The 21,449-nt window shown below is 38.1% G+C and overlaps 1 protein-coding gene across 11 annotated transcripts in view; it reads right to left on the bottom strand.

Moving 5' to 3' along the window:
• NFIB (nuclear factor I B) overlaps window positions 1-21,449 on the bottom strand; it is a 264,049-nt gene that overhangs the window by 139,699 nt on the left and 102,901 nt on the right. The window lies entirely within an intron of this gene.

Raw genomic sequence — 21,449 nt, 5'->3', positions numbered from 1 at the left:
GCTGCTGCTGCTGTGCTAGGTCATGTTACAAGGGTGGGCTACATTGCTAAGTGGCAGCTGGGTACTTCAAAGGGAACCTCTAGAAGACAGTACCTGCATCTGAAAAGCAACTGGCCTCACCATCCCCCTCTGCGGACACATGGCCTCCCTCATGCCTGTCACTTGAGCTACAAGGGAGCTGTTTGTGAGGTCAGTGTGACCACTCCCCTGTTCACATTGCTATTACAAGTATAGGAGTATATTTGTAGGTAGTGGTATGCAAGCCTTGACTGTGCCATGAGCCAGCTGGCCAGAACTGAGTGCCATGTAGCTGCTGCAATGTGCCTGGCTGGCTCAACAGTGTAGAGAAAGTTTGTTAGGTCTGCTCACAAAATGCCGTATAAGTATGTCCTAATCTTGCTTCAGTTTTCTTAACTACTGGCTAAACGACTTTAGCACAAAGCACTTCCCTAGATGGTGAGCTCAGACTTCTCTGTGCAAAAGTTAGGTTGTGACAAAAACGTCCTGCTATCACATGCTTCGCAGCAGTGCCCACCAATATACTTAAGAATATAATGTGCTCTCCCTTATAAAACTGGATGCCAATATGACAGTACCACACAAGACTAATGCAAGAGGAAGTTTAGTGGAGTCTCAGGGGACCAAGAGGAAACACTGATAAATGTGGGTAGGAAACCAGCCCTAATTTTCAACAGTTGAGAACCAGGTAGCATGGACCATTTCAATGGATGCAGGAACCAGACACTGGAGATTAGAATTTCCTCTTCAATTTAGCATGTACTTTTTGTTTGGCCTATCCAAAGTTGCTTAATGCACAAAATGAAAAAACTTTATATTAACTACAGACCTCTTGCTACCTGTCATATTCAGTTAGACCCTTCAGTAACTTCAGGTCACTTATGTCTATCTCTTGTGTTCCATATTTTGCTAAACATTTTGCATCATATAGATTATGAAAGATTTGCATCTTTTCACATGGTGATGCTGGTGATGTTCAGGAAATTAAATATTTCTTGTGATGAATTCAAATTTGCCTCAGTAAGAAAATAATATTTAATTATATGCATGATTATGGTAGGAAGAAAAAATAAAAACATGAACCACAACAAATAAACTGTATTCTACATACAGAGTATTCAAGTTTAACTGCCAAGTATCAAAAATAATTATACATGTAAATACATCTGTGCAAATGAGTTGTATCCTTAGATGCTAAGACTTCCATTGTTACAGAATACCTGTTGCATATTAGTCTCAATTGCACTCGTTTCAACCTTAGAGGCAGCCGCCTCATTTAAATACGTTTAACAAACATGAGCAAGCCAGTAGAGAATCGTGGCTATGACACTTCACAGTTGTGTATGATGTACGTGTTCTAACCTTGCTTACATATTTCCAGCACTAAGGGTAAAAACTGCATGGGTTCCACACAGCACAATGCCAGGTTACAGTAGAAAGTCATTATCCAGAATTTACAGTTCTGCTGACTCAAAAGGAAGAAGTGGCACATAATTACAACAAGAAGATATTCACAAAACATGTAACTTAAACTCTCTTTATGTGGTCACATAAACACAACGTACAGTGGTAAACTCCCCCAAAACCAAACTTAAGTAACAGTCATCATTAAACCAAAAGAATGTATGGCAATGATTTTACCCTGTAACTCTTTCTTGATGTACTGCATCAATGGCATACCTTAACTTCACTTTCCTAGTTTACTGCTAAGCTATGAACATGGAAGTAATTACAGTTGTTGGCTTCTAACTCTCTCTGTAAACCATGGAGAGAAAAACTGCTGTTACTGAACATACACACTACAAATAATCATGTTTTGACAATATAGGTAAAGGATAAAAAAACCTGAGAAACACCAGAAGGAAAGCCAATGACAGCAATAATAAAGATCATGGCAGAAAGCATGTCAAGGTCACTTATGCCGCAGACTAAGTTGCTGCAGGCCAAAGGTTCATTCCATTCACATGAACAAATGCATTCATATTTTAAAGTAGAGGCTTCTCAATAATCTGGACTTGCTTAGATGCCTCAGATTTCTCACTTTTCAACAAATGTGTGAGAACACACCTGCCACACACTCTCAAATATTTACTTTGTGTAGAAAAAAAATTTCTTCAACTCATAAAGTCCATAAGGCACTTATTATTTTGATACTGTTTTCTGGATAAATGCTATGCCAGAGTCACAATTTTGTGGTTTCCAAGATGACCATTTTAAATATTCTGATAGAAATATGCTATTGTATTGTGTAATTTCTTTTGACTTCTTCTACAGAGAGTTTGATCTGTCTGCAAAAGAACTGCCCATGCTACCCAAACCCTTTTTATCAGTGAAGATACACTTATAATCTTCACCATTTCTTACAAACTACCATAAACTTTTGACATTAAACATTTAATTTAAAAGGTTATTTTTCAGTATGATTCTGTGGACAGGGAGCAGATTACTTAAATGAGTAATCTGTACACTACAGATTGAAACACACTCCTTCTGAAGCCTATGCATTTATGAATGCTGACTGTCAAAAACCAAAAACTCTTAGCTGCGTATGAAGAGTTCTGAAAATCAAAAATGGAGAAAGAAATGTTGTCATTTTTAAAAACACTATGGATTTATGCATAAAATTAAAATGAATGCTTGATCCAAAGAGAAGTCATAGCAGCATATGTCATGGTCCTAATCTTTCTTAGGGTTAGAGACTTTTATAAATTGTCCTATTTGCATCAATAACGATGACAGCATCACAAGAAGCATCAGCTACAGAACTCTCAAAGAGTACAATGCAACCCCAGAATAATCCAGTAAGATGAACTCATTCTTTAAGTTTATATGTATGTTTTAGTTTGTTTATTTTCTTTTGAAGTAGTAAAATTGCATCAAAAGCTATTTCGTTTATTTCTTAGAAAAGTTTAAAGCGTAACTGTGTTTATCTACAATGTGTTCTATTAGGTTTGGTATACTGAGCTTTTGTAACAGCTATAAAGATTAGAAAATATGTTTTCACTTTGATTAATTGAAATCTGTTTTTCTAAAATAAAATTTTAGCTTCTTTCAATAGTTTCTTCCACTGACAAGCATTTCAACAACTATCATAGGAAATAAAAAGTTAAAAATCTAAGCATTTATAAGAATGAGAGCACTATTTCTCCACCAACTTTAGTTTTATTGTCAGAGATAAGATATGCAAACACAACAGTTGTTGTAAAGAACCTGATGTAGAACATACTTATCTCTTTATGCTTGTGAAAAACTATTTTCATATTCAGAGAATTTCATTTCAGAATACTGTATTGCAATGAACAGTATCAGAAATGAACAAACCAAATCAGTTTAATGATTTGCTTTATCTAGCAATAAGAAAGTGCTAAGAAGCACAGCCTGGGTTGGAATGCAGCTATACCATGCTGAGTACTGCTTTAGCATGAGATTCCACACTAAGGATTTCAAATACCACAGTGCACCACAATCTCAACAGGACTGAAGGCTATGCTGTGCTTGGTGCTGAACTGAGGCACAGAAGGATGTGGATCTCAAACACCTGCATTCCTTCTCCATTCAGACACTCAGCTGCAAATCTGTGTAAAGCATTTATAGAAGCAGCAAGAAAATGTAGCATGTTTACATGAACAATTGTCATTTCACTTAGGTAGTCAGGAGATGGCATTTCAAAAGTGGAAATAATGCAAAACTCTTTTTGCATTCCAAAGGTGTTCACCTTCTGCAAGAGCCCCATAACATAGCAGAACGACAGGAGATCCTGTTGCCTTGATGATTTAACAAGGTACATTGGGTCTGATGAAGAAGAATGTTACTTCTCCTGAGATACAAGAGAGCAATATAGAAAACTGTGGAGAATGACACAAGGAATCCCTTGTTACAAGAAGTCTTCTGGAAACAAACAATGAACTATTTTTCAAAACTAACCGATTGGTTTCCTTCTTGTTCAGAATCAGTTCTACTTTCTTCCCATGCTGTCACAATTCTGTAATGCATTTCCAAATTCTGACAAGGATTGATTTAAAATATCAGGAAAAATCTCAAACCAGAACAATGTCCAGTAAAATTTAAAAGGACCACAGATGTTTGTTACATTATTTGGATTTAACCTAACATAAACAAAAGACAAATTCAGACCTTAAAGAACTTACAATATTTCTTGGGATTTGAGACAGGGGAGGCAAATGAAATAGTGTGCACAATTTCAGCAAGCTTGATCGTATACACTTCCTATTTTGAAAATACTAATTCTGTGCAGTCCCAAAAAAGAAAAAATTTAAAAAAAAAAAATATGCTGACTGCACTAATTACTGCTAGCAAATGAAGATGAAAATATCTCAATATAGAAAATTAGTACAAGTGCTCACTTGGTATTTTCTTATTATAAACTTTCTTGAGATTTTGCATTACTTTTTTTTCTAAAACCTTTCATATTAGCATATATGAAAACAAATGTGTAAATTATTTTGCTCTCAGTCTCAAGACCTGTTCCCTGGCAGTGTACCTTTTGTAATTTCAGCTGATGTTCATCTCCATTCTGCTTTTTTTAAGCATAGTATAATAGATTTTTTTTTGCATATTTAGCATAGGTGTGATCTTGCACAGAGCTCAATATAAAATCTAGAAAATATTCCCTAAAGCATATTGTTTGCTTCTCAAAAGCAATTACTTCTAAGTAAACTGGTACATTTAAACTCTCATTAAAAAATCATTAAGAGTATAATTCCTAATTATGTCCTAAAAACATGAGGGAAAATGTGGGCCTATGACAGGGAAGGAGGAATTGTGGTAATCTCAGAGCAGAGATACAGGCTACGTAGTAGAAAAACCTATAGCAAACATTTTTTTCCCTAATGAACTGTATGCTTAATCATGATTCTTGTACATTTACAGAAACTTGACTCATAATAATCAGAAAAGATAGGAAGACAAAACGATACTGTAAAGTTACAGCTTGTGAATAAAAGCACTGCCTTTGAACATATTACTTTCTCAAGTAACTGCACAGAAGCTTTATTTATATTCTAGATTTTGCATATCCGTTAAATACAGGTCCCTCAAGCCTATGCCTTTGAAGATTATTTTATTCATTTCACAGATGTGAAAGGGTAATCATTAGAATTATTCAAAATTAGCAGGAAATTTTACAAGAATATACAACCATCTTGAGGAATAACATGCCTCTGGTCCACCAATCCTGCAGTTGCTGACAGCAAGCTACCACTGTAGGCATATTTGAATTCTTACTCCTTTTTTCCCACTGATCTGATGACATGAGTACAGTAACTTATTGTCCATCACATGGCTCATGGAAATCCCAGGCCATTGTCCTTGTCATGCGCAGACTGACTGTAAATTTTAAGTGCTGGAAATCCAAAGCATGGATGAAGTGCTAGAACTACTGTGCATGCACTTCATTATTGATACAGACTCCCTTTGCTTTTGGACTTTAGAGATCTTTACCCCCAACACATTTGCGGCCTAGCTGAGCTGCCTGGCTCTTTTGCTTTTCTTTTCTACACCTGTTTTACTATAACTTCTGTGCTACAAGGCACAATGAATGACACTTCATCTCTATCTTCAGTTGCACAGCCCAAGGAATGCAACAAACATACAGAACTACACACCAAATGACCCCACCGCTATGAATCCACACCTGTGTGTTATGAAACCAGGCCTACAGAAACTGGTAGTCAACCAAGGTAATGCAGCAGTCTATTGTCCCTTTCCAAATCTCTATGTACACGTCACAAAAGCTGCTAAGCTCCAGCTGCAGCAAGTGCTACCATGGCTGTGCAAGTGTTCTCTGTTCCTAAAGGAAAGTAAAGGAACTGAACTTTACTCTTCCCAACATAACCACCACCTGCTTTTGCTGCTCCTTTTTAGTTGCTTGCAGTATTACCAATTGACTATCCATGCTTCCACAGTGAATGCCAAGTGGACTCTGACTGTAGAACTTCAGTTAATTCAGCCAAAGCAGCATAGACTTGAACTGCAGGACTCAAAACACCCTAAAATTTTACTGAAGACATTTCTTTCTCTACTTCCAAAAGCTCCAAAAGACAATGATAGTCTTTAACCTATAGGCCAAAAGCTTATTTCAGTATCTAAGCATATCTCAACATCGGCAGTTCTTGAACTTTGCACAACACGGGTGTAGAGCAGCAGTGACCATACATAGCTACATAAAGCATTTTCCCTAGAGTAAATAAAAATATGCAGGAAGGGAAGAGGGACGCAGCATATAAAGAGAGTTGCTTTTGGTAATAATGCACCTTATAGCAACAGATAACAGTTTACTATTTTGCTGTTTTCTTTTAGCCCAGATAAAATGTTTCCTCAGAGTTTTCTTTAACAGTCATGAGATTATCACAGTTGGTGCAACAGATGTTGGTCCCTAGGAAGAATGGCCTGATCCTGTAAAACCTGCTTTCTCATGTGCAGGCCCTTTGAAATCAGTGGGATTTATGTAAATAGGGATTTGCAGGATTAGGTTTACAGTCTAGGGAGTCTGCAGTACTTCAGTCATACGTGTTCTAGTTTTGTTGCCTGGGAACTCAATACACCAGAATAGCTTCTGAACAGGCCTTTACAGAACATCCTTTACAGAAGCAATATGAATCTAAACACAGTCCTTGCAACATGAATTCAGCTTTAGGACTTTGAATTACTGTAAAACCACCCCTCCTGAGCCAAATGAGATTCAAAGAGATCAGATGAGATCCATATTAACGTACAAAATACAAGAAGAATGTCCCTCACATTTACAAACCTGCAGAAGGGGAGGAAAATAAATTAGAGATTCTTTTCTCCTTTGTCTTTCTCATTGTTCCTAAATGGAACACAACATTCTACATGCATATTTTCTACTTCCAGCACCAAAACTCAGAGCTACAAACATTCTGTATAAAGTAACTTTGGGTTACTATGGAGACAGAAGAAGAGAGATTACTATTCAGAAAACAACAGACCTGTCTATTGAAGGAGCTTCACAACTGGTGCTATTGGCAATAGAGATGGCATCCTCCACCACCCCCTACTCACACCCACTCTTGGGTTCTCCTCACACGGCCCCTGCCCATTCCTCCCCAGCCCCATATCCTCTCTCTTTCCTCACCTCACCCATTCCCCACACCTGCACAAGTTGTGGCAGGAGCTGGGTTACTGCTGCAGTTGTCATTGGCAAGGAGGCACAAACAGCCCAGAGCCACCTAGCACTCAAATTGTGGCAGAATCCAAAAAAGCTGATGAGTTTGAACTGTCTCTGTGAAAACAGTCTGTGAAGGTAAGAAATGCCGGCATATTTATTCATCACTGGCAATGTCCAAAGAAGCAGTTACTCTGCCACTCAGCTGTCTGTCCCTCAGACAACAAGAAATATGTCAGCGTGGCACTGGGGGGGGCCTCACTTTGAATCCTGTGCTCAGTTTTGAGCTACTACAGCAAATACTTTGAGGTGCTGAAATACGTCCAGGGAAAGGGCACAAGAGATGTTGACAGGTCTAGAGAAAAGCTTCTCTAGGAGGAGCAATTGTGAAAGTTGACATTCTTTAGCCTGGAGGTAAGAAGAAGGCTGAGAGGAGATCTTCGTGCTCACTGTAACTATCTGAAAGCAGATGGTTGCCAGGTGGTTGTCAGCCTCCTCTCTCAAGTAACGGGACACAAGGCAAGAGGAAATGGCCTCAAGTTGCACCCGGGGAGGCTTATATTGGTTGTTTGGAAATAAATTGATTATCAAGAGAGGTGTCAAGCATTGGAACAGGCTGCCCAGAGAAGCGGTTGAGCTGCTATCCCCAGAGGCATTTAAAAGAGGTGTAGATGTGGTGCTCAGGGATTAGTGGTGAACTTGGTGGTGCTAGGTTACTGGTTGGATTTGATGATTTTAGAGTTCTTTTCCAACTTAAGTGACTAGGATTCGATGTGCGGCTTTCAAAGAGGTCATGTATTACCAGTGATAGAGAAAGCAGCAACAAAAACTAAAGGCACCTTTTCAATAAGATATGTAATACCTAGGATGAGTACCAAACACCATGCACTCAGACTGAAAGATACATATCAAACACCTCATGACAGACACAGTCAGACCCATATGCATATATTATTACTGGAAAATAAAACACACATATAACAGACACAAGTTCAAATTAATCTGTTATGGTTACTCCAATGGGCATATTTTTCCAGAGTAGATTGACATCATCCTGTGGGGAACCCAAAGGAGCAGTGTACATGAAAGCACATGAAGATGCCATATGAATGTGATTTTGCTGCTTTCAGGACCCACATGAGCTTCCTCAGACCTCACCATGATGTCTCTGGTTTTCACCGTGTTGTTATAACACGTAGGCAAATTTTGGCAGAATCAAATTTAAAAATTGTAGAGCCTTTTTGAAACTTTTTTGTCATGTGCAGATTAATCACTAAATTTTCTTCTGTTCATTTTGACACCTGTATCCAGGCCATTTACCATGAAAGCCAAAGACTTCATAAAACATTTTCTAAAGCTGTCACTAATCACTTTTTCCAAAAATACAACCCATAATTATTACTATTCAGCAGTCACATCTACATGATCTAATATTGCTGCTTTATAGTGTCTCAAATGCACTTTTTGGTCTCTGACACAGGTGCCTATCAATGGCAAGAGAAGTGTCATGAGCACAGCGAATCTCATTATACCACAACATGGAATTTAAGGAGAAGTATATGTTTAGCTCTCTCTGTAGGTTCCTCACCAGATGGAATAGGGAGTTCTGTGTTAATGCTCATCCTACTGTGAAACACGTCAGCAAGCCCAAGTTACCAGTAATATGACTTGAATTCTGACAAGGTCAGAGTGGCTGGACTATATTTAAAACACTTTTATCTTACTGCAATAGGATAATGTGTTCTAAGACTATATACTGCAGGAACATAAGACTCTTCTGCTGGTTTAACCTAGGCTCAGAAGCTTATGCTCTGTGCCATGCTTCACGTTAATTACAGCTGAACAATGCAGAAGAACAGCACAGGACTCTAATACAGCGCCAAGTGAATTAGTGTGGCCTTCTGATCAAAGACTAAGCAGACTATGTCCAGAAAAGCAATTAAGAAACTGCAAAAATCTGAGAAAAATTTTGTCTGATTTTAGTTGCTCATTGTTTCTGAAGTCAAATCTCAAAAAAGGAAGAAATTTGACTACTGCATTAGCGCCACTGAACTCCGAAATTAGAAGGAATATCAAGTGATCACCTGAAACACTTCTCTGCTAGACAACTTGATAAAGCTTAGGTGTGACATCTTGGTAAATGTTCCGTAAATCTGTCCTTGATAAAAATAACACTGTCCTCATCATTAAAAAGATATTGATTTTTTTCCATGCACATATTCTTAACTGATGAAATGTTGAGTCTTTACTTCTTGACCTACCTATGAAGAAGGCTAATCAGAAAGTTAGAAAGTTTCTGGCTATCTCCAAATAATTCACACTTTTTTCCTCATGTACACAGAGCAACCAAAACTAGCCAGCATTGAAAGCCATTATTAGTTCTGTCAGTTGGATGCAATTAGTAGTGTGTGACTCCTTCCAACAACTGTTGCAACTTCATTCTAGGACTTGGTTCATGCTACTGAATGATCAATATAACTGTTTGACTCTATGATGATCCTAGTCCTGAACGTGAATTACATCTTTGAACACACATTCTTTACATCACACAAATACTGAAGGACAAACAACAGATTAATTTCTGGCCCTAATGCTGTGTTTGTGAGTGCTAAGAAGCCATTCCAAATGTTCCAAAAAGGATTAATGCAGTATAACTAGTCAATTTAATTACTGAAAGACCAGTGATCCTCATTTTACTGTAAGCAGCTTTTCCTTTATTTGGAGGTTGTAAATAGAACAGAAATCATTACAGGACAACTATAATTCTTGTCCCAGAATATTCAAGTTATATCCACAGTATAGTGAAAGAATACGATAGGCCAAGAAAGACTACATAGACACACTGCATTTGTGTATGACAATGCAAGATCAGCACACATTTTAAAATCTACCATAACTCCTCACTATAAAGTGCAAAAAACAATTCTTATGCTCTAAGTAACAATTTGATATGTTTTCTTCACTAAAAAGAAAAATAAAGGGCAGCAATTGAGCCAGTTAAAGTAATTACACATACCTTTAAAACAAATTCCCTTGGGTTTAATAAAACCAACTAAGTCTGTGACTCCTACAACATAAGCCTCTACAAATGACTGAACTGCTGAGAGTAAACTCACCTATGAATGCATATATGGTAAAATCAAAACCTGATATAATTTAAATTATATGTCTGAATCCAAAAGTCCAATGAATTCTTCAATTCTCTTTTCTGCACAAGCCAGTTATTCTTTAACTGGAAGTTAAACAATAGAATAAGTTTTGATGTTAACCCTTGTTTTGCTGTAAACTGCACTGTGTCAGTACCAGCTGGAAAAAAATGCATGGACAGATTTCATTTTTGTAAATTATTTTGACCTTCCCTCTCTGAGAAGCAGACATAGTAATTTTGTAGCTGTTGGTATGGCTAGCTCATTACCAGCCCTGAAATATCATCATAGAGGAAGGAATGAGGAAAGCCATGACTAAAGGAGTAGAGCTATATGGCATACTGGGTCCAAAAGGCACAGGTTACTAAATATTTAGGAGCATTTCACCACAATCAGTTGGGGCTTCAGGCAAAGCTAGGCCCTCTAAGACACAGTCCTGGACTAAGCCCCTACAAACCAACGATCTCCCCATCAGCTGCCTCACAAACCAAATTTGTCCAAGTCTGGGAGATGAAACAGGATGGCCAGCATATTCCAGGCACGGGTACACTGTTACATTAGCTTGGGTTTCATCTCACCAAATTCCTGACAATCCATCCTGTGCATGGGACAACAGTGAAGGAACTTAAGTGTGTTCTGAGCTACTGACCCACTTGACCAAAAACCTGTGATAATAGCTGAGAGAAGGTTGGGGAACCAGACTGAGCTCACAGGCCACCCCGGCAGGCATTGCAGATGCCTCCTTTGTGGTTGAATGTTGATGAACATCCATACAATTGCCCCATAATGGGTGTTTCTTTCGTCTTTCGGTCTGGAGTGTATTTTCACCTCACTGTCACAGGGCAGGGAAACTCAGCGACCTCCCGGTGCCATGTCCCATCCCCAAGGGCCAGCAGTACCCAGAGCTCCTGCTGCATGAAGCAGGGGTGAAATGAGGAGCGGTCTGCGCACAGCCCCGGTCCCCTGTGCCGGGCCAGCCCTGCTGCGCGGTTTCGCTCTGACACCATCTCCCACGGAGCAGTACCACCTCAGGGCTTACAGGCAAGGAATGCTTTGTGCTGGCCCTCCCTGCTTGGGCAAGTTTCTTCTGTCTGGGCATGAGAAAACTGTGTACAACACTTCTTTATGATACAGAGCCCTCTTGGGGGCTGGGCACAAGCACATGGGTTTTGCTTGCTGTAGCGGAATACAGGAACTTTTCAGCTAGTACATTATCTCAGTATTTATCACAACCCTTGCTGGGCCAGCACTGAAGCAAGTGGTGTGGTCTCTCCCTGGGACCAGAGACACAGAGATATTAATTAACTTGCCTGCAGTCACACATGGCAGGGCTGGGGACCAAGGACAAGGATTTTGAAGTCCTTACAACTAAACATTGAGTCATACTTTATATTGTCATCACAATGATAGCATTCAAGTTCCTTGCACCAGCATTCCCACCCTCTTCCTTCAGAGGAACTAGGTAACTGCAATTAGAAATCACACCTAGCTTGCAGAGTTTCACACAGAAGGAAAAGATTTCATCATATACAAGTCCACAGGAATGCTGTATGTAAACATACCATCTGACTTATTTTTTCTGTTTCAAGAAACAAAAAAGAATAAGTTTACGAAGAAATAAGGTGTATTGCAGAAATACAAACCTGCTCAGATGCTGCAAAAGTCAGTGCATAGTGCTGTGAAAGAATATGGGGTTTAAACTATGTCAGTTCAATTGAATAAATCCATTCATGTGAGCAAAGTCTATGGCTAAGGACTTAAGAACATACCAATTATCTGATGGTCACGGGAATACAAATTTACTTGTTTTGTAATGTTGCCAGTACCAGCCTATAAGCCATCATAACCTAGCCAAAGTTTTTGACACACCAGTCACTGATTTTGAAAGGCTCTATGGCCTAAAACCATGTAACAATGCAGCATATGATTAGATGTAATACCCATTTCAATAAAATAAACTGTGCCAACAGTCAATTTTTGGTAGTTATGGGAAGCACAAAGTCCACATCAAGAAGCTGACATTAGCATCTGAGATACTGAGAGCAGGAAGTCTGTCAGGGTAAGGGGCCAGTGACTACCCCCCACCAAGAATAATTCCTAAGGACAAGTAGCTTTCCCTAGAAATAATGCATTTCACCTGTTTTTTTGAAAGAAGTAATATAAACATTGCTCTTTCTCCCTTTCACTAAGTTTAGATACTGCATCAAGCATAGTGTTTAAAGCCCTTTGCTTAGAAACCATGACTACTCTTGAATACAATCTAGGTCTTTAGAAATCTATGTTTTGGTACTAAAGAAATCAAGAGCCACTTATGACACTGACAGGAAACACTCCCCCATTTCACGCCAAGAAATTATTTCAATCGCTCCTGCGGCCTAAAAATTGAAGTGGTTTGCATATTCATTAGATTTTCATCACAAAATATTTTCAAAGCAGAACCTTCTTCCCAGCACATCCCACTCAGACAAAGCTCACAGTGAAATGAGATTGACTAAGACTGATGGTGTTTGCCCTTGAAAAAAGTGGTGACCCCGTGCACACCAATATAACAGAAATGCACAGCAGCCTGAGAGAGGATAGAGTTTTCCTCCAGCTCCCAGATTCCTGCACCAGCTCTTCTACTGTGAAGGGCTGTCAATTTGTCCCCCTCACTGTCAGCAGACAATAGGTGGTGACATCAGGAGCACTTCCAAAGGAGGATACAGATGCTCTGGAGGCACACTGGGGTGTAAATTCGGGGCCGAGGTCTTCTTGTCAGCAACTACCACAAAGAAGTGGAGGATGTGGCATGGCCAATGAACAATGGAGAGGTCAAGCAGTTCACAGCCATTTCATGACCCAGACAAACCAAGGTCAAGAGATTCAGGTAGCAACTTGGCCTGGGCATGAGTTACAGCACAAATGAATTGTTTTAACAAATCAGCTTTGGTCAATTAAACCTAACAAGATGTGTTGCATCACATAGCAGGGTTCTTGACACTAAGGCCAGGAGCTGAGGCCAGCTTCATAAAACACATCTTTTAACGTGGCATAACAAACTTAAAGCAATCTGTCTAGAAACTGCAGATGTCAGAGTAAGTTGTCTTTTGATTAGGGGAATTTTTCCCACTTTAAAATCAGGGACACTGGAGTCATCCCTTCAAAAAATCTGGCATCATTCTCAATGGCGTTACTCAGGCAATGGAAAGCTGATGCTGCAGTAAGTATATTTGTTATCTCTCAGACAATGCACATCTGTAATAATCTTCCAAGCATTTCCCTGTTAACCACTTCATAAAAAAGGCTGAAAATGGTCTGGCGTTTTAGCCCAATGCAATTCACAAGCAAAAAATATGTACTCTGTGAATATTTTAATTTAATTTAATTTCTAAAGGCATGGAGTTTGTAATTACTGTTCTCTAAAGCATGCACAATGTTTTGTTTCTATTTTAAAGAAAAATGTATAAATCTTATGATATCTCAGAACACAGCTTATGAAGGATATGGCAAGGTAATTGACTGGAAATTAAAATACCATGCTAGGTTTAAGATAAATAGATAATTATCCTTCAGTTGTTTAAATTGGTCCTTTATGAAAGATGTATAGTAGCTCAGGTTAATATATCTTGGAGACCAGAAAGTCAAATACATAAAAAATATGTTCAAAACATACATACTTAAAATTATCAATTGTCAAATAATTCCAAATAACATGGAATATACTTACCTGTGCACAGCATTTGCCTCCAACAAACAATCACAGATTTTTTTTTCCTAATTTCTCAACAGCCACACCAAGTTTCTCAGAGTTCACTAACTGTTCGTTTTTGCATTTGGCTTTCCTGTTCACTTTCTAAGGAAGAAAATGGGAACTGTTTTGATCAATTTCCATATGCATTTTTTTCAGGGGGAAAATAAGAAAAGGCCCACTTAAAGCCAGAGAGATGCCTTTAGTGAATGTGCCTTTACAGAAGGACACTGGAAAACTTAACATGTCCCTTCTGCTCTGAAGATAAGCAGTTACTTATGTAAAAAGTGCAAGGTTTCACTGAGAGAAATGAACACAATGACTGACGGGGCTTCAGCTAAGCTTTCACACCACGCTACATCACAATAACTTCTTGTTTCAATTCTGTTGCTTGGAATAAAAACAAACAAATATATATGTAGTTTAAAAATTCCAAACCCCACAGGCAGTTAGGAGAAAATTAAGGTTAAAATTACACCAAGGCCCCTATAATTTTAAGTCACTTTTCTGACTTGAAGAGGAATCTGGGATAAAGTGGGATGTAACACGCAGGAGCCATAGGTCATGAAGGCAAAAGCTCTTGTCCTCAGGCTAGCTAACAACTTTCAAAATACTACTATTGATAAACACACTTTAGACTATCAGCCCTTCCTCAAAATTCCCTGCAAACACCAAGTCTGAAGTGCCCATCTACCACCACTCTCTTTGGGGGGAGGGGGGAAACTAGGACAAAAGTCACATGCCAATGTTGATATTCCTAAGAAACAGCTGAAGAAATGTATTTTAAATTAAAAAAGCACAATATACTTCAGAAAATGAAAGAACCACCCCCCCCCCCCGAGGAAAACTGGGGGGAAGAGTGTAAGTAATCTTTTTGTAAATAAAAACATGGTGGGGGAAAAGATAAACAGCTGTGCTAGAAGAATCCTTCCAGCTTCACACACAACTCACTGGTACCAGACAGTACGATAGACTCACCAAAATTAACTCTGCTTTCTCTTAGACAAAGCTAATAATCTAAGATTTACTTCCCCTTTACTAGCTTATGAGACTTTCAAACCTCTTCTAATCCAGGCTTCACTGCCCTGAGCCTGGTTTTCAGCAAAAACTTCTAAAAATTCCAACAGTTCAAAATTCAAAAAATTAAAAAGAGATACAGAGTAAAATCATGAAACCTCCCTATAATTAATGACATCTTGTTTGACATCTGTCAAACAAACTGAGTAGTAACAGAGACTTTCTTCCCTTTTCACATTCACTTAGCATCTGAGAAGTAGCTCCACATAACAAGCCTTCTTCTTCGCCCCACAATGGAAGGAGCAACCCTATTCAGTTAAGATAGCCATTTAACTTGATCTTAAGATCATCCTAATCCAAGCAATTACATCAAAGAAACATTTCACCTAGCTGTTGAAACTGGAAAGTAGCACTTCAAGAAACCTCTTGAATTAGTGTTTGGCATTGTAGACCACCATTTCAGAGGGCCACCTGTCCTTGACATGATTATGTTACTACACTAGCAGCAGGGAAGAGGAGAAGGAGGAAAAGCAGAAAAAAATAAGGAAAGCTAGAAAAAGAAGCAGGCTTGACAACAACCTCATGCAGTTAACTTTAGAATCCAACCTGCGGTAGCATTTAGCATTTAATTGTTTTAATGAAGTTTTCACAGTTACTGTGAATCCAATATGCATGACAATTTAAGAAACTAAAACATAAAACTCTGCTTTAAGTTGACGTATTTCCCTTATGAATTAGTGATCTTATACATAGTTTAGAAGCATTATTTTTATTCACAGTATTATTTCTGTCTGAAACTACAATGAAGCAAGAATTTTCTGATTCCTTTTCCATTCTTTTCTTTCCTTTGTGGCTTCTTGCTGTTGAGCTAAATGTCATTCATAAATAACACTGACCTCTACATATTCAAGTGGTTTCACAGAGTTTATTTAAACTTAAGCTTCTTTTGTCTTAAAAACAATTGATGTTATTTAACCCTGTGAAAATTACTCCTCTTAGTGTATCAGGTAAGAAAAATCAGAATGAGGTAGTTGCTCCTTCCTAAAATGCACATGAATTTAATTCCTGTTAAAAACAGTAATATTAAGTAATATTAAGTTCTTTCCCATGAACCTGTCATACAACCCACAACCCTGCTCTGAGGGAAACTTTTTTAAATTAAAAAGAAAAAAAATAAACATTTTGAATTCTTCAGATCTGCTATCTGAAATTCACACAAAAAATGTTCTGAAAAAATTAAAATTGCCAAGTGACCTTTCAAAATGTTTCAGTATCCTACATCTTCATAAACAAAGTAACTATAATAATCAATTGAAAACCACTATTACATCCATATATACACTGAATTAGCTTCCATTTCCTACTGGCAAATGTCCTTCTTGCCTGCAATTTTCAGTACAACAATCAACAAAATAGTCGTCCAAAATTTTACGTTAGAAAACTGGAAAATAATACAGCATCTTTTTCCATTGACACAAAAAAATTTTTTTAAATTGCATTTTCTGAACGCCTCAACAGACTGGAATTGTCCCGAGTAATTCAGTTTTAAGAGGCTTTATTATTCCCTATGAGATTTTTAAACTACCAAAAGCTCTTTTCATACTGGAGCAGATAAAATATAAACTCATACTTCTTGTTCTATACTGGCTTCCTGATTCAAAATGAGAATTTAGAGCAAGGGATCTGCATGCCATTTCACTATGCAAGAAACAAGGTCCTAGAGCACATAGAAGCCTGTAGGTACAGGCAGTAATAAGCTCTATTTCCTGTTGTTCCTGCTGTAACTCATAATTTGCTGTGTAAACTCCCAACAAATCACCTTGCACTTTGACATATCCTTCTGCAAAACAGGCAAAATGTTCTAGTGTGTGTTCCTAGGTAAAGTACTCAAAAGGAGGCAAACCTTTAAGGTTAAAAGAAGTAGGAACAATCAGCAAATGGTTGATTGTTCTAAGCCCATTGCTTTTTTATTAATTGTATGTGAGAACATCAGCCCACACAAAAAATGCAAACCCTCATCCAAAATCTATCTGGGTGGTGTGACATTTAGGCATATGACCATAATATTACTTAACCAGGAACTGCTCAAAATATTATTTTGAGTGTGATTTTAAGTGGAATTTCATGTAGTCACAGCAAACTAACCAAAATAATTTTATTATCATTTTAAAATATGAAAAGAACGAATACACAATAAATTTTCTCTACTTACGGAATGAAAACTAAAATGTAACATGAAAATTAGTATGCAAAACCTCTTTCAAAATCTGAGCTCCCTATAGACATAAATTCAAAAAATTCAAAAAGCTTTAAAAAAGATCAAGCCATTGGTAAGCCCACCCACTCATGCAATTCAGAAACGTCACGTTAAAAAAGAATTATAATTCCTTCTGGAAGAGTGCACATTTTTCAAGAAAGACAAGACACACACGTTGCCAGGACTGTCTGAACTGGGAAAGTGATATCCCCACGTGGCTAGAGATTGCCACTTTGCTGGCATTAAGCTAAGGGCAAAGGAGTTTCTGCCTGATGCGGCGGCAGCACCTTGCACCCCAGCTGAGGTTATCTGCAAGCGCGCTATTTAGGAGTGTGGGCACCACACCAGGGTGTGCCCATGCCCCCTCCCACACCCCCCGGCGGGGCATGCCACCCGGGCCAGGGCAGGGCACTGCCAACCTCCCCAGCACAGGGGCATCTAGGCACGAGAGTCCTGCACAAAAAATTCTGCCCTTGGCCGGCCAGTGCCCTCGCTCTTCTCTCATCTTTCTCTTGCTTTTTTCTTTTTTTTCCTGGCTCAGCATCCCCCCTTCAATGCTCAAGAGACAGGACACAGTCTAGCAACTCAGGGACTCACACAGGCCAGACTTCCTTCTGTGCAGCCCTTTGGGTAGAGCTGCTAATCCTTCTTATTAATTAACGAGATAATAGCAGTTAACCAGAAAGCAGTATTAATGTTAACTATCTAGGAAACTTCCAACAGAAATGATTTATTCTTTTTGCCAATTTCCTGGTAATAAAGTCACACAGCTGGAGCCATGGTAGCATCTTGATGGTATAAGAAGTTAAGAAACGAAGAGTGCCTGAACACTATAGGACTAAGGGCATCTGCATCTATTTTCTGCCCTGCTCCCTAGATAGTTTAAAAGATCCTCTCCTCCTTTGACTCCAGAGTTTATTAACAGCTGGGAACGTGGGCTCCCCCAATTATATCACCCTTACATAAGGACAAAGGAGAGTGTAAACAGTAACATGACTGATCAGAGAAATGCACTCTGAGAGGCACATGGACTAAAAACACTTAAAAATGTTAACATTTACATGTACTACTGCTTCAGTTCTTTAAACTCTCAAAGCATTTCTCAAGGTCTACTATGCTTCATTCATTCAGTATATGCTGAATTACCTAACATCAAGTTTGCATTTTATTTATGCTGCAAAAAAAAGTAGCAGAGATGATGAGGGAATTACGAATTCTGCAGACAAGGCACATTGCTATAGATATTTTGTGTTTTAGAAAAAAAAATAAGGCAATTTTTAGCTTTTTTTTTTTAATTAGTCACTGTAAGAGTAAGTAAAACATCTATCTGAAGGAAGGATTTATATTATCTTGGTTCTGTTGCAGCAAACAAGTACTGCAGCTTTCATTCACTGATTGTCAAAAACTTTCCAATGTGCCCACTGCAATGCGGATGCCAACCAACGAATCAAAGGCATTCAGCAACTAGACAAAGAGGGTCTGATGCCAACCTCGGTGCCACTGGCAACCATTATTGGCATCAAGCACATTGTCTGCCTTTTTTTTCCCCTCTCCTGGCACTCGACAAACAAAATGGCGGTTCTTGTAGCAACGGGAACACAGCATAAGTGCTGCGCTGAATCAAATACCATCAAATGATTTTATGGACTGAAATGCATTTCATACCAAAAGATAGATGCTCTCTGATGCTGACAGAAAAAAAAAAAGGGGGCAATTCTGTCAATAGAAACAATGTTCATACCATTTTCAAGTTTGGGTTTTATAAAAGATCTGTGTGGGACACACACACGCCCCTGATACCCACAGCAAGCAGAGCCCCTTGGAAGCCTGTTATGATTAAGAATTATTTTGAAGTTAAACATTGATCACAGTGTATACTTCACAGTTTCTTCTTCCATTTCAGTCAAAGGAGCAGCATTGCAACCTATGTCAATCCTCTTTTCTTTTTTTTCTTTTATTTAAGAGGATAGCAGGAAGAGAATAGAGGGGGGAAAGGATGCTGAATTTTGAGATGAGCAAAAAGTAGAATCTGAGGAAGTTCATCAATGATAGAACTTCATAGATCAGTCCTTATTTCTTCTTTCAAGGCAGACATGGAAGTAGAAGCTCTTTTTGTTAAGAACTGAAAAGATTATTGACACTTCTAGATCTGGAAATTGTCAATATATTGTAAGATTACTCTGCACTGCAATGCGGATGCCAACCAACAAATCACAGACATCCTAGGCTAAACAAAGAAGGTCTGATGCCAATCCTGGTGCCACTGGCAACCATCACTGGCACTCAAACTATCCTTCCTCCTCTTTTCTCCCCCTAATCTTCTGTTTTAAAGCAACAAAAAAAGCAAACTACTTGGCCCCCGTATTCATTTTATGTGCTAATTCCTTGTTCATATTTAGTCCAGGGATTGAATTGTCTCTATGCCTCCAGTTAGGTTTTACACGATGCTATTAGGCGTGTTTATATGTTTGGAAAGATAAATAAAAAGCAAAACACCATATGTATAATGCAGCATTTTGGTTGACTTCGTGCGTATCTTTCACAAAGCCTGGCACTCTTAATCAAGTGCACTGCAAAGTGCCACAATCAACCTGCTTTCAATGAGTATGGAGAATCAAAGTTTGATAAAATGGAAAAAAAATAGATAGACAACTTAATATGACTTCTTTGAGAAGAGAGACAACAGATGTTAATGGAAGACTTACTGTAAAGCAGCAAGACAGATACAAAATACGTGCAGTTCGCAATAAATAAAAGGGTCTTCTATGAGTTACTTGGTATACAGAAATTATCCAGCTTCATATTCAGTATATTCTCAAAGTAGCATTGTGTAACTTTGAAAGTTATAATATTACAGCATGCTTAACTTACTAATTTCCAGTTAGACAATAGTGTTTTAAATAAACTTATATTCTCAATACATTTAAATCAACAAAATCAGCTATGCCCTGCAATTCCTTCTCCCACTTCAAGTTACTGGCTTTCAACAACTTATAAGTCAACAGTGTGTTAACAGTACTCTGACCCCAGTTTCTTTGGCTCAAGTGCTACTTAAACTGTTTTGCCTCCCTTTGTAGTTTTGACTTCTAGAGACAGGTAAATCCACAGAATTAATCAGTAAGCTATGACTTACGCTACATGAATTCAAAATATAATTTGAATTTTTTTCCACAAAAGGAGTTTAAAGGTGAGAATTATTTGTAGTTAAGCTATTTTGTTTAATGTTGTCAAAGAAATCTTTCTTCCTATATTATTTGGGATCAGATTTACCAGACTCTGCAGCTACTTAAAGTCGCTGTAAAATATCCAAATGTGTCTAATGCTGTGGAGAGACAAAAAACACAAAAAATACTAGTGGGGGGGGGAAAAACCACTTTTTTTTTTCATGACAAATAATCAACAAAGAAGAACCTGATATATACATTCATAAAAACAGTTCTTCACTTGCATGAGCAAATGCTAAAAGGGAAATTCACTTAAAACAAAAATATTGCATTGTGTATGTCTTCTCTTAAAGAATGAGTATACACCAAATGAAGACATGCAATTTTACTTTTTTGTTACTAACAAAATCAATTCAATTTGTTCTCTTGTTAAATCCCATAGTTATTTATCAAGCATCAGATAACTGCCTGCCATCTGCCCTTCTGCAGGCCATTTCTACCTACCACCAGGCCAAGTTGTGAAATGGCCCACCATCTGCAGATGGTCAAACTTTCCCTAGTTGAGATGTGCGGCTAAAATGAAATGTATTATTACTGCTGATCAGTCAGCATTACAAAGACATTTAGAAGATGGTATCATTACCAGAAAGAACCAAAATTACTCTAACAGAGAAAAAGTATTTCAGAAGACCTAGTATTGGAGAAAAAACAAAACAAAACAAAACACCTCTTTTTTCTACTTACAGCCATTTACAATTTTAGGGAACCTGCCAATGGGTATTGCTATTGAATATGCAATATATGCAACAGGGCTAGTAGGTTTTTTCCCTGATATATGATTATCAGAAGCCCTGTTTTTATTTGCATTCTGTAAAACTAAGTTTAGGAAGTTTAGCTCTTTTTCCATAGAGCTCCTACAATTTTCCACATTTCAATTACCTGCCAAATAAAAGTATATGAGTATGATTATGAAAAT

The sequence above is a fragment of the Corvus cornix genome, chromosome Z, assembly GCF_000738735.6.
Source record: "Corvus cornix cornix isolate S_Up_H32 chromosome Z, ASM73873v5, whole genome shotgun sequence".
Taxonomy (NCBI): Eukaryota; Metazoa; Chordata; class Aves; order Passeriformes; family Corvidae; genus Corvus; species Corvus cornix.
This window is presented reverse-complemented; position numbering and strand designations above follow the sequence as displayed.